This window comes from Lichenostomus cassidix, chromosome 8, assembly GCF_008360975.1.
Source record: "Lichenostomus cassidix isolate B80296 chromosome 8, HeHo_3.0, whole genome shotgun sequence".
NCBI lineage: Eukaryota > Metazoa > Chordata > Aves > Passeriformes > Meliphagidae > Lichenostomus > Lichenostomus cassidix.
The window spans coordinates 1,429,249-1,441,615 of record NC_139489.1 but is presented as its reverse complement, the minus strand read 5'-3'; the positions used below and the strand labels follow the sequence as shown (position 1 = coordinate 1,441,615).

The following is a 12,367-nucleotide window of genomic DNA, read 5'->3' as shown; positions in this document are numbered from 1 at the left end:
CCCCTTTCCCAAGAGGAATCAAGCCAGCCCTTCCCCACCTGTTTCCACAGCTGTCAGGGAACCAGCAAAGTGTAATTTGGATGATTTTGCACCATGTTAAGCTTTTTCCTCAGCTACCTGCCACCGGCCCTGGATTAACCATGCGCTGTGGGAAAGCTCTGGAATGTCACCCTGTTTCCATCACTTTGGTTATCTCAAGATTAGAAAAAAGCCTGAGGTTGGAAGGAGAAAGGTCAAACCCTGCAATTCACAGAATCATAACAGAAGGGTCTGGATTGGAAGGGACATTAAAAATCATCTCATTTCATACCCTGCCACTTTCCACTATCCCAGGCTGCTCCAAGCCCCAGTGTCCAACCTGGCCTTGGACACTACCAGGGATCCAGGGACAGCCACAGCTTCTCTGGGAATTCCACCCCAGCCCCTCCCCACCCTCCCAGGGAACAATTTTTTCCTAACAAAGACACATGTGGCCATGCCACAGCTCCCAGGCCTGACCTTTTCTTGTTCCCTGTTCCCCACATTTTACCTACAAGGGCTGCTTCCCATGATTGTATTTCATCCCCGCCAGCCCTTTCCACGGTTTTGCCTTGACAAGGATAAAATCAGTTTTCTCGGTGGGTTTTCATGCTGAAAACCACACCAGATCTTTACTGTTTATGCCTTACAGGCAGGACTCGTTTCTCAGCACAGCAACTGATGCTGCAAAGGTCCTTAAATCCCGGAGCTCAGGCCTGCCAAGCCCAGCCCAGCCCAGCTGAGGTTGTGACGAAATATTGCGTAAGTGGCTTAGCTTGGGGCTGCTCGTGCAGGAGCAGCTTTACCTCTGCTCCAGCTAAATCCATGCCCAGAGCCCACACCAGCAATGACCCAGGTTCCCAAAGGCCACGTCCTTCAGTGAGAATTCAATTCTCACACACCTCACTTGGAAAACCAGGGGCTGAGCTCCTCTGGCATTTGGATCTCAGTGACATTGTGTGTTCAGTCTCCCAGTCCTGTCTGCTGCCTGGGAGCTTTTGCCTTCTTTCCCTGGGTTTTGGGACACTGCTGATTTCTACTCGTTGTTCTGTGACTGAAACTGGGATGAAATCAATGTGCTTCTAAAAATTCCTCCAGGAACTATGTTAATAACAGGGGGAGATCTCCAACATATACCCCAAATGTTTACCACAGCATTCCAGCCTATGGGAAGGATGTAATTTTGGATTAAAACCCTTTAAGTAGTTTTCTCCGAGGAATTAATCATATGTATTTGTGGCTGACTTTTGTTTCTTGCTTAAAAAGAGAATAGGCTTGCAAAGGGCTGCAGAAAAGGACAGAAAATGCAAAATAAATATTTTCCGCCCTCTGTGTACTTTACTGGGGTGCACTGACAGATCTGAAGAATTATTTTGTGTCTTATACCCTTCGTTTTGTAAATTCCAGGATGTGCTAATATTCTCTGAAAAAAAAAAAAAAAAGGAAAATACGGAAGACTAGATCTGACTGTCTAGGTGTTTGTGATTTAAAAACCAAACTAAATTCAAACAAATTCTCTCTTGCAGCCTTCTTTAAAGAAGGGGTAGGGATGCATGCACAGATTATCCCTTACTTGTCCACCCTGCAGGTTGATTTCAAGCTTCACCTTTGCCTCTAGAATGGGATGTTTCTACCTTACTTTAAACAGAATAAATGTTTTTAAAGTTTTTTTTTATTGTATTTCAAGATACAGTGAAGAGCATAGAGTAAAGTGCTTTAAATCACTGATGGCATCATCTTGGGATTGACAGGACTTTTATATAAAGGTGATTTAACACAATCTAAGTGGTTCCAGTTTGCCATTGATTTGTTCCTGGCAGTGACTCTGGTTCTCCTCACTCATATCAGCAAAATTCAGGAGCATGCAATGAAGTCAGAGGCGCTGTGTGATGAGTAAAAGGGGATGTAAAATTCCCTAACCTGTAGTGGTATTTAAAAGAATTCTCAGATTAACTCTGTGCCCTTGCACGCTTCTGCAGAGTGGTGTTGAAATGAGAAATCACTTTATTAATTATAATTTTGGTTCTCCCCGTGCTGGAGGATGGGAAGCAGCCAGAATGCAGGGCTGCTCGTGAGAGCTGTATAAATAGACACCCAAGTGCTCAAGTTCTCTCATCTGATCTGTTGCTGAATTTATCTGCAGCTTCCTGTGCTCACAAAACGTGCGTGAAACGCCGCTGGTGACACTGTTTTCAGAGGGCTCTGCTTGGAAAAGCCAGTGCGAAAATTTATTTTGAGACACCAGGAAGGTGTGAATTGCTTCTGAGTAATTAACTGCTTCTGAAGATGGTGCTCAAGCCTGTTTTTTTAAAGCTAATAATCTCAGTTTGGGGAAGGAGAGGTACTTCATGCCGGCAGTCCAAGGGTACTTTGCAACAAAACAAAAAGATTAGATTTTGTCCACCCAAAGCAGCCCTTGTTCCGAGGGTGCCAAAGGCGGGCTGAGGGGATTTCCTGAGCAGGGCTGGAGCAGGCTGCCAGAGCCGTGGGTGGGAGGTGCAACACGGAGCTCCATTCCCGACTTTCCTGGCCGGGGGGATGGAGTTCACTTTGTTCCAGCTGGGGAGTGTGAAGATGCTGCTGCTGTGTCTCAACTCCGTGCTCATGTTGCTGCTTGCCTTCATTGTCTGGTTTTTTCCATTGCCATCTTTCTATTTCTTCACTGCTCTTATTACAAACCAAATCAACAGCTTTGTTTTCATTTTTTCCACAGCTTTCTCTGCTGAAATATATCCCTTCTGCTGCCTTGTTGGGAAGCAGAAACTGGGTTTGTGTAGAGCTCTAGAGCAGCTGCAAAGCATGAAGATGCTCTAAACCCCACTTCTGGCTCCCCCTCCCCTGAATTTTGACTCATTCCATGAGCACATTTTTCTTGTGCTTCAAGCAGACCAATAAAACACGCAGAGACAAATCAATAGTGCCCAGAAGCTCAAATGCATTTCCTTGAGCTCATCCACTTCCCAGCACAGCCCTTTCCAGAAGGATGAGCTTGGAGCTGGCACAGCTCACAGGTACCCACTTGCTGCCTGGCTGCCTGCCAGCCACACCACTGCAGCTAGACAGTGCTTATAGACTGACTGCACATCCAGGGATATTTATGGATATATATGGATAGTTTTCTTTTTTCTGAGATATATATATATATATATTGCAGAAAAAGTTGTATATGCTGGCTTTTGTAAGGGTAAGTTGAGCACTAACTGGAACTGGGGTGTGCTGGTGGGGAGGGACAAAGCAGAGGAGGGGACAAAGCAGAGCAGTGACCCCAACCAGAGCAATAATTAAATATTTCAGGATTGGAAATACCACATTTGTCGCCAAAATGATCCAATATTGATCATGTCCCTCTCTGTCCACACACTCCAGAGCTTGTGTACATGGCTGGGGCATTTCTCAGGTCATGCCCAGCATTGCAGACCTGTCCCACTCAGGGGACACATGTGACACAGAGCACGTAGCATTTCTAAAATCTTTAATGCCTGCACAACTTCCAAAGCTCACTCTGCTGCTGCTCTTTTGGAGCAGTTCCTCAGTCTGGGTTACAAAACAGCATTTTGAGGTGGGGTTTGCCATATTCCCCCTCCCTCTGCCATAAGGAAATTGGGAATTGAGGTTATGTTCCCAGGAAGGGTGTTGTTCAAAATGGCACAGAGGGTTCAGGAATACAGGCAGGATGGCAAACAAACTCCAGATCTGGAGGAAAGTGGAGTTTTCTCCCATTAAGGATGAGCTGAGTGCCCCAGTCCTGCTGTGCTGGTTGAACATGTATTGTGGGGTCAGCAGAACCAAGCAGCTGCTGTGGGAAAGGAAAAAAGAAAGTGTCAGAGATCTTGGAGATAGAGAAATGTGATGTTCTGGCTGGTCTCTGTCACCCTGGCTTGTGATTAAATGGCAGAGTTCACACTAAGAGAATTGTCACAGTGTCACTTGGATATGGCTTTCAAACGTACTGAGAACATCCAGATTGCAACACAAAATCTGGTAGAAATAGCTGATGTTACCATTCCAGTCCTGTGGAGGTGAAGACAAGTGTAGGAATTTTCTCCCATCTCTGTTTTCCTCATTTCCTTTTGCATTTCAGGCAAGTTTTAAAAGGCTGTGACATTTCCTTTAACTTAGCTGAGTTCAAGTGGTGAAGAAGTGAGAAGTCCACAGACTAAGAAGGAACTAAACAGACACTGTGTTCCTCTAATAATTTTCAGATAAAACACCCGTGAGTTTTCTTTTAATGGGGCTGCAAACACAACTGCAGAAGCTTGGCACATTTACCTCCAAAATTAATTAGTCTTCATTAGCAATAAACCTCTGGCAATTTTCATTTCCAGAGTCTCCTGGTTACATTTCAAACCAGTGCACCAAGGCTTTGGATGCTGGAGATGTGGTTGTTGTGCACAGGGAGGAGATTTTGCTCAACCAACCTGAGCAGCTTTTTCATCATTCTGGGAATGTGAGCCAATGTGTTTAGGTAAACTGTTTGCATAGGAAATACACCAAATCAGGAATATCCTCATGGAGCCTCTCAAGGTGTCTCTGATCTGTGTCCATCTCAGCCTGTGCTTCCATGGGAAAGGGATTGACTCCTCATCCACTTCCCTCTGGAAGAATCACTTCTGCTCAAACACTGACACCTTTTTCTTGTGTGTTGTCCTTAAAGTCATTAAAAATGCAGGAGGTGAGACTCCCATCGGGAAAACAGCTCTCCCTGTACCAACTAAACCTCACTGCTCACTGACCTCCCCTGCTCCTCCCCCAGCCCTTTCTCCAGGGCTCTTTGCCACCATCACACCAAATCTGCCTGTGCCAGTGCTGCCCGTGTGTGTGCAGCCCTCAGCTCATGGCCTTGAATTTTCCACCCCAGGCTGGTCCCAGCAGCAGGGAGGAGACCCATGGATGGGATATTCCTGGGTGCTGGGGTGGGGTGCACATCAATGGGGTCCACAGCTCTGCTGTCCATCCCCCAACACCTCAGCTAGGAATCGTTTGCTCTCTCCCAGACTTATTTTTAGGCAGGAGGAATCTGAAGCTTGTGCAAATGTTTAAACCCATGTCTCTCCTGAATTATTCAGTGTACTTTGCCTGCTCCTGGAGTGAATTCAGAGGGAGGGCAGTTGATAGAGCTCTGATATTCGCTGTTGGGAGGAGCAGAAGGAGCATCAACATCCCCCTGCCCTCTGCAGCCCTCCTGCCCCAGGGGCTCCAACTCTGGGCTCCCCTGGCACTGCTGTCCAGCACCAGAGCTGAGCAAATCCACCTTAATTTAAGATGACTCTGTGGTGCACAGCACTGGGGCAGCCATGTCCTGAGGTATGGCTGAGGCTGCAGTGCCTGACTTAAGATCCAACAAACAACCTGAGCAGCCTCATGGCTTTTCCCCCTGTTTTCTGCTCTGGTTGAAAGAGTCTTTTCCACTGGCAGATGCATATCCCTGTGCATCAAAAACCCCAAAGTGCAGCTCTCAGCTTCTAGAAGTCAAGGGGGAGCTTGAGATTTGGATCAGAATTTCGCCTGTGAACTGAAGCTCAGCTGTGAGCCAAAGCCCTTTGGAGTCCAGAGGTCTCTCCTCTGGCTGCACCAGTCCCAAAAATATTGTAACATTTGCACAACATCAGTTAAAGACCTCATATATTAATCCACACGTGGATGAGTGCACCTCTCCTGCTCCTCTCTGAAATGTTATGAAGAGTAAATTATGCACCAAGTTGAGCAATCTTGGCTTTCTCATCTGCCTCAATACAGAAACTACAGCAGTAACTTTGACACTGCACCACACTGGAACACTCAGCTCCTGCTGGGTGCTTTTGTCCCTGATCAGCCATCAAATAAAAGTCACAGTTTCCCTTGGTGAATCAAGCTAATGACACAACGCAGGGTTTACACAGAATCCAACAACTCAGCAAGCTGCTGTTTCCAAAATGTGAGATACAGGCAGAAGTCTCTTATGGAGAAAGGATTGTGTCACCCTCTGTTCACACACTGCTCCTGGGCACTGCTTTTCCCATTGCAGGGGATAAACAGGACAGCACAGACAGAATTCAGCAGAGCTCATTCCACATTGTCCAACATCTCCAGGCTCACAATTGCTTAACCAGACATAAACTCAAGTTACTTCCTTGTACAGCTAATATTTGCAAGGGGACATTGCAAATCGGCTGCTTGGTTTGTAAAGATGTTTAATCATGAAGGCCTGGGTTAAAGTTCATGTTCAAGTGTCTGCACTAAGCTGGAGAAGATCTGAACAAGCAGCAATTAGAAGTCTGACTCATACAGGGCACTGCTGGACTTTGAAATGACTGTGTGCTTGAAGCTCTGTTGGGAAGGATTCTTTTTATTTCAGTCTAATAGCAACAGAAGGTACAGCTGGGGAAAAAAATTGAATTTTGGGGAAAGACAACATCTTCACCTGCTCTCAAGGCTGAGTGCCTGCAGACAATGGATGCCTTTTATCCTGCTGCTGTCAGAAGGGCCAGGCTGCTCCCAGCAGCAATTCTGACCCTCAAAAGGCTGAGCTGTGGCTGGGAGCCAGGAGCAGAGCAGCCGTTCCTGCCTGCAGCCTCCAGCCCCAGCAGACAGCACAGGAGCACAACTGCTCCTCTCCTCACGCCCAACGTGGGTGGGAAGGCAGCAGCCAGATGGGAAAAGGGACTTTCCTGATGCAAAAGCCTGGGAACCGCTGGGTCCCAACAAAGCCAGCTGGAACAGCAGCTGAGATGTGGGTGAGAAACTGCCTTGCCTTGGGATCAGTCCCAGAAATCACAGAAAGGTTGATCAGAGAGAGGATGGTCCTCAGGGACCTTGGTTTTGAGGCTGGATCACTGGATGCAGGTTGTTGATGTCTTGCTTTAACACACTGGTGGAGGAAGTGCTCCACTGCCAAAAGAGACGTTGAGAGCTGCACAGTTCGTGTGCAGCAATATTTGGACAGCAATTCCATCAGTCTGTCCCATTCCCATATCAGTAGGAAGCTACAGGAAAAGAGATGAACTCCATGTCCACTGTGCTGGAGAGGGAGATAAACTCCAGTAAATGTGACTGGAGAGGTGCTGTTTTGAGGCACAGCCAGTGCTTCAGTTCCTGTCCCATGGCAGAGCTTGTGGCTGTGCTGCTCGTGACAGGAAATGAGAGGCACAAGTCCCTGGGCAGGCTCTGTGCCCTGCTCAGCAGCCCCAGATGTGTGTCCCATGCACAGCTCTGCTGCAGGTCCCTAAAAACAGCACGGGTTGGACATTAATCTCAAACCTGAGCCACACAGCCTGGCAGGTGAGCAACTGTATTCCTTGGATCTGATCCATGACAAAGCCTGGATCTGCCTCTGAGCACTTATCTTGCTTCCCATGGGGAGGAAAAGAACTTTCTGGTTTCTCCAATGAGTCAGCAGTGTGACTGCATCCATCAGGGAGCACCTGGAGCTGAACTGGGGCAGCACCACAAGGACCTGGCTGGATGCACCTGCCTTTCTCCCAGGAAAGAGGATTCCCTGAGCACCTGCTGGATCCAGAGCAGAAATAGGTGAAAAGAGATGAAGCCCAGCCCTGGGCAGCCTGAGAGTTTATAAATGCTCCCATCTCCAGGATCCCACAGCTCCTCCTCTCTCCTGTTCATTCTGCAGTGGGAAGGAGGAGCACAGGAGTGTTGCTGGGGGACAGCCAAGGTAGGGATGACCACTGCTCCTTCTTGGGATAAGCACATTCCTGCCTGCTCAAGGGGTGCCTGTGGCCTTCAGAAAGAGGAAGCTGAGTGTTGGCACTGCTCAGATTTTAATCTAGAACCTAAACTCTTAGTAGCAGGATGTCTTTTTTTTATATCTGCAGTTTCTGGTCTGACAGAGCCCTCCTCCAGACCCAGCCTCGAGTGTCTGTCACAACATCAGTAATAATTTCCCCTCTTTAAGTAACGCAGGCTGGCAAAATGTTCCATCACGGCTGCACAGCCCTGACCCCACCAGGCCCACAGGCACCACCAGCTCGGGTTGGCCCCAAAAACTTCCAGCGAGGAGCAGGGAAGAATAGAACAAAGCCCTGGCTGGACATGAATCATCCAGCCCAGAAAGAAGAGTTTCTAAAGTCCAGCGGGTCAATGACCACGCTGAAAGTCAGGATCAGAGTCAATAGTGACCTCTGGAAAGCGCTGCACCAGCCTCGGCAGCCTGGATGCCATCAGTTCCTCGGGGAAGGGCAGGAAATCTGGGCAACAGGCACTGCACGAACATTTCTGCAGGGTTCGGGTTACTTTATGCAAAAATCTTGGCGTTTCGCACTCCCACCACAAGCCAGCCCGCGGGGCCCCTCTGCTGTCGTGTCCCAGCACTGCAGAGTTAACTCACGGCACAAAAATCAGCAGTCTCCCTGAAAATAGCCTCATTTCCAGGGATTTTGATGACATCGCTGCAGAAATGACCCAGGAAATTCAGTCTCCCACTCGCCGCAGAGCTGAAAAGCCCCGAGGAAACCCTGCAAGGGACTGTCCAACCTTCATCACTAACTCACTGCCTGAAGGAATCCGTGTTCCACCACTTATTTCCATGTGGAGACAGGGGAGCTACAGTAGCCAGCCAAGACTGTGGTAACTTTAACAAGCAATATTAAACAGAATTTTAAAAGCTCTTTATTTTCTGTATTGCTACAGAGTAATTTCTTCTGTCACTAAGTATCCCCCACTGAGTTGCCTCACTGCTCTTTAATATTCACCAGGCTGCACAGGACCCTGCTTTGGGAACCATTTCTGAACACTTCCAAAGCACAGCCTTTCTGCAAGCCCTCCCAAGACGAAACAGTCAATAAAGAGGCAAATTGTGTAACATTTTATTTCAATAAACGTGACTTCGATGCCAAGGGTTACAGGTGACAGGAGCACACTCCAGCGGAGCAGGATGCTGCAGGTGGTGGCTCTGGTGGCCCCAGGACGCCGTGAAGCTCAGATGGCTGCCATCCTTCAGTTATCACAGTACTGTACCTTTACAAGAGACAGCATCAGCACTGTGATAACTGAGCCAGGGCAGCCTGGCAGTCATTGGCCCCTCCGTGGCACTGCCGACTCCTCGCTGTCCTCCTCCCTCAGCATCCCAAAAACCCCGTGTCACCCCACAGGTGAAAGCCTCAGGAGCCTTAACACAAGTGGCTCTGCAGCTGAGGTTAGCTCCAGAAAATTATCCACATAATTAGCGTTATTTTAACGACCCCAGTGGCTTCTGCTGCACAGCTCGACGTGGTTTTAAGCAGCAGCTTCTTCTGGGCAAACCCACCCACGCTGGATTTAATGGAGAAAGAGCAACCAACCTTTCTAGACAGGGGCAGCTCTTTCTCCCCCTTAAATCCAACCAGCTAGCAGCACTTGGCTTGTGCTGCTGTGGGATTGGGTGTCAGGGAGCAGCCAGTCCGTGGGGACGGTGGCAGGCAGCCAGGAAAGCTGCTGGAGCCACTCTGTTTGGGACAGCGGGATCACCACGGGCACAGCCCCGAGGGTGGCACTGGCACCGTGCCCTGAGCCCGCCAGGCTCCTGCTGCCAGCAGCTGGGATTTTCCAGCCCATCCCACACCTCCCCTGGGCTCATCTGCAGTTTGGCACACGTGTTTCCAGAGCCAGCACGGCAGATCAGTGCCATGCCCTCTGAGGGGAGCAGCTCCCAGAGCCAGCTGTGCTCACAGGGAGTGCAGCTGCACAAAGCAAAGAGAGGCCTCGGGGTGTCTGAGGTGCCATTTTTAGGTCATCAAATCCACATAAAAACAGTGGAAATACACAATCCCACCCACTAACTGGTTAAATTATTTACTCCCCTTTCTCTTCCCCCTTAAAAACAAGCACTGCTGAAAAGATTGTGGAACTATTCCTACACCCCCCACTTTGTCGTGTATTTTTACAACTTTACCCTCCCTTCGTTTTTTTTCTTCCTTAAAACCAGACACTCCTGAAAACATCACAAAACTATTTCCACACCCCTCCCGTTGCCTGAGGGAATCGGATACATCGAGCTCTGAAACGAGTTCAAAAAAACGCAACGGTTTTATGTTGCCAAAGTTAATGTGTTACTAAGTTTCCAATAAAATCCATTTATGATGTTGATGGACTTGAGCAGCACCAGAAGCTTTCCTGTTTCCACCAGGAGGAAGCGGAAACTCCTTAAGTGGGTTTTTTTTTTCCACACTTTAAATAACTTACCTGGCAAAGAGAAGGTGCTGAGAAGTTCCAGAGGCTGTTTTAAGAGAGAAACATGTAACACTCGGCTGGACTCAGCCATTTAAACGGTGCCTTGCAAGTTTGCAACTCCAGAGGGCAACGGAGAGGCAAACATGGAATATCGGAGCAGCAGCACGCAGGGGAAAAAAATATTTGTACATTTTCAAACAAACTCCAAACATACATTACATAAAAAAGGGACAGTCAACAGATTATGCAATGCTGACGTAAGGCAGCACAGATGACTTCAGCATGCATCCCCAAACTTGCAGATTTGCCACAGTTTGTGGATTAATCATTAAGGCATCGGCTGTTGCTAGGAAAACACAACAAAACTTGCTAAAAATATTAATGGATTCTGCCCGTGCAACGGTGGGTTTTGAAAGGGGAAAGGAGCTGCATGAGCAATGAGCCCTTTGCTCTCACTTCGAGGTGTTTTTAGAGCACCATTGGTATTCCAGGTGAGGAATTCCACTGATTTCAGTGCAATAGCTTAAGTGGAGGATTGGGAATTCTACATTGCATAGGCCGAGATGATGAGAAAAGAATCACTATTTTACAATTCAAGCATGCTTTGATCACTCCATCAGGATTTTACTCTGTGCTCCAGCAGTTACTTATCATGGTATTAAAGGAGGAAGGTGAACAATTCCTTCCCAGCACCCTCTGGCACAGCAACTGCTGGAGTTACACCCATAATTCAAGGGCTGATGCCATTTTCTCTGAAGGATTCAGCTCTTCCCCCAGTACAGTTTGTTGTCTTGCATCTCTCACACACACACTGATTTTTGCTTTGCTTCAGCCAGATTAAAGCTACACAGACCTGATGCAGAAAGCTTAAGCAGGTTCTCCATTTATCTGGAAAAAACCACCTTTTTTTTTTTTTAGCAGAACCTACATTAGTTTTGGAGTCCAGCACACATTTTTATTCTTGTTATTGCTAAGGCCTTGCATATTTCCCTACACTTTTTAAAAAACCCTCTGCTTTCCAGTGTTTGCTGCCAGTTCTCACCTTTGAAACCCACTTCAGTCGGCCTGGCTGGTTTTGAAACTCCAGTTCCACCTCCTGCCCCTTTGGGACGGGTTATTTTTGCACTCGTTTCGTAGGAACCAAAATTCCTTCAGCACGGCAGCGATGGGATCGGGGATGTTCCCTGCCCACAGCCCCAGGGCTCGTCCCTCCCCACCCTACGCACGGGCCGAGGATCTCCCGGGGCCGAGGATCTCCCGGGGCCGAGGATCTCCCGGCGCTGCGAGCTGCTCTCACCCCGCTGGGGCTCAGGAGCTGTGCGGGGAACAAACCTCATTTCCACCTTCCTCGGCGCGGTGTGAACACCAGTCTCGGCGAGCCTGAGGAGGGAAGAAAACAAGCGGCTCGTTACGGGGATACAGCGGCGCGCCGGGCGGTGACACGGCCGCGGGGACGGGCGGCTCTGAGGGGCGGCAAGGGCCCGACTGCCACCGCGCTGCCGCCCAAGTTTGCTGCGAGGCGCTGCCCGGGTTACCTGGAGCGGGGCGGCGGAGAGCCGGGCGGCAGCCGCGGGACGGGACGGGACGGGACAGGGTCCCCCCATCCTGCAGGAGCCCGCCCCGCGCCCCCTGCCCGCCCCGCGCCCCCTGCCCGCCCCGCTCGCCCCTCAGCAGCGCCGGGAGCCGCCCGGGGCAGGGGGGGCGGCGGCCCCGCCCGCGCAGCCCCCGAAAATGCGAGTGCGCCACGGGGCAGAGCCGCGCCCGGCGCCGCCGGCCCCGCGCCCCCCGCCGCCGGCCGCCCACCCCGCGGTGCCCGGGGCCGCGCCGGGCCGGACCCACCTGCGGGCGCGGCGGGGCCGGGGCGCGACATGACGCAGCACGGGCGGGCGGGCGGCGTGAGCGCCGCCATCTTGCCGTGTTTATGGCAGCGCCGCGCGCCCACGTGACCCGCGCCCGCTTCCGGGGGCGGCGCGGGGGCGCGCGCGGGCGGGGGGCGGGAGGGGCGCGCGGCACCGAGCGCGGGCACGGCAGAGCCGCGGGGGCGCGCACCGCACGGGCACGGTACGGACACGGTACGGACACGGTACGGGCACGGTACAGCTGCGGTACGGCCCCAGCGGTGTCCGCGGCAGCGGCGGCCACGCGTGTGACACGCGTGTGACATGCGTGTGCACGGACACAGGGCAGCGCCCGCCGGGACAGCGCGGGG

The 12,367-nt window shown here is 50.5% G+C and overlaps 1 long non-coding RNA gene across 1 annotated transcript; it reads right to left on the bottom strand.

The window, feature by feature from the left end:
* Nucleotides 1-8,802: 8,802 nt before the first annotated feature.
* Nucleotides 8,803-12,082, bottom strand: LOC146433611 (uncharacterized). The gene is made up of 3 exons (XR_014853650.1): nucleotides 11,998-12,082; nucleotides 10,171-11,538; nucleotides 8,803-8,967 (listed from the first exon to the last, which is right to left on the bottom strand). It is a non-coding gene; the product is annotated as an uncharacterized LOC146433611 (long non-coding RNA).
* Nucleotides 12,083-12,367: the final 285 nt, after the last annotated feature.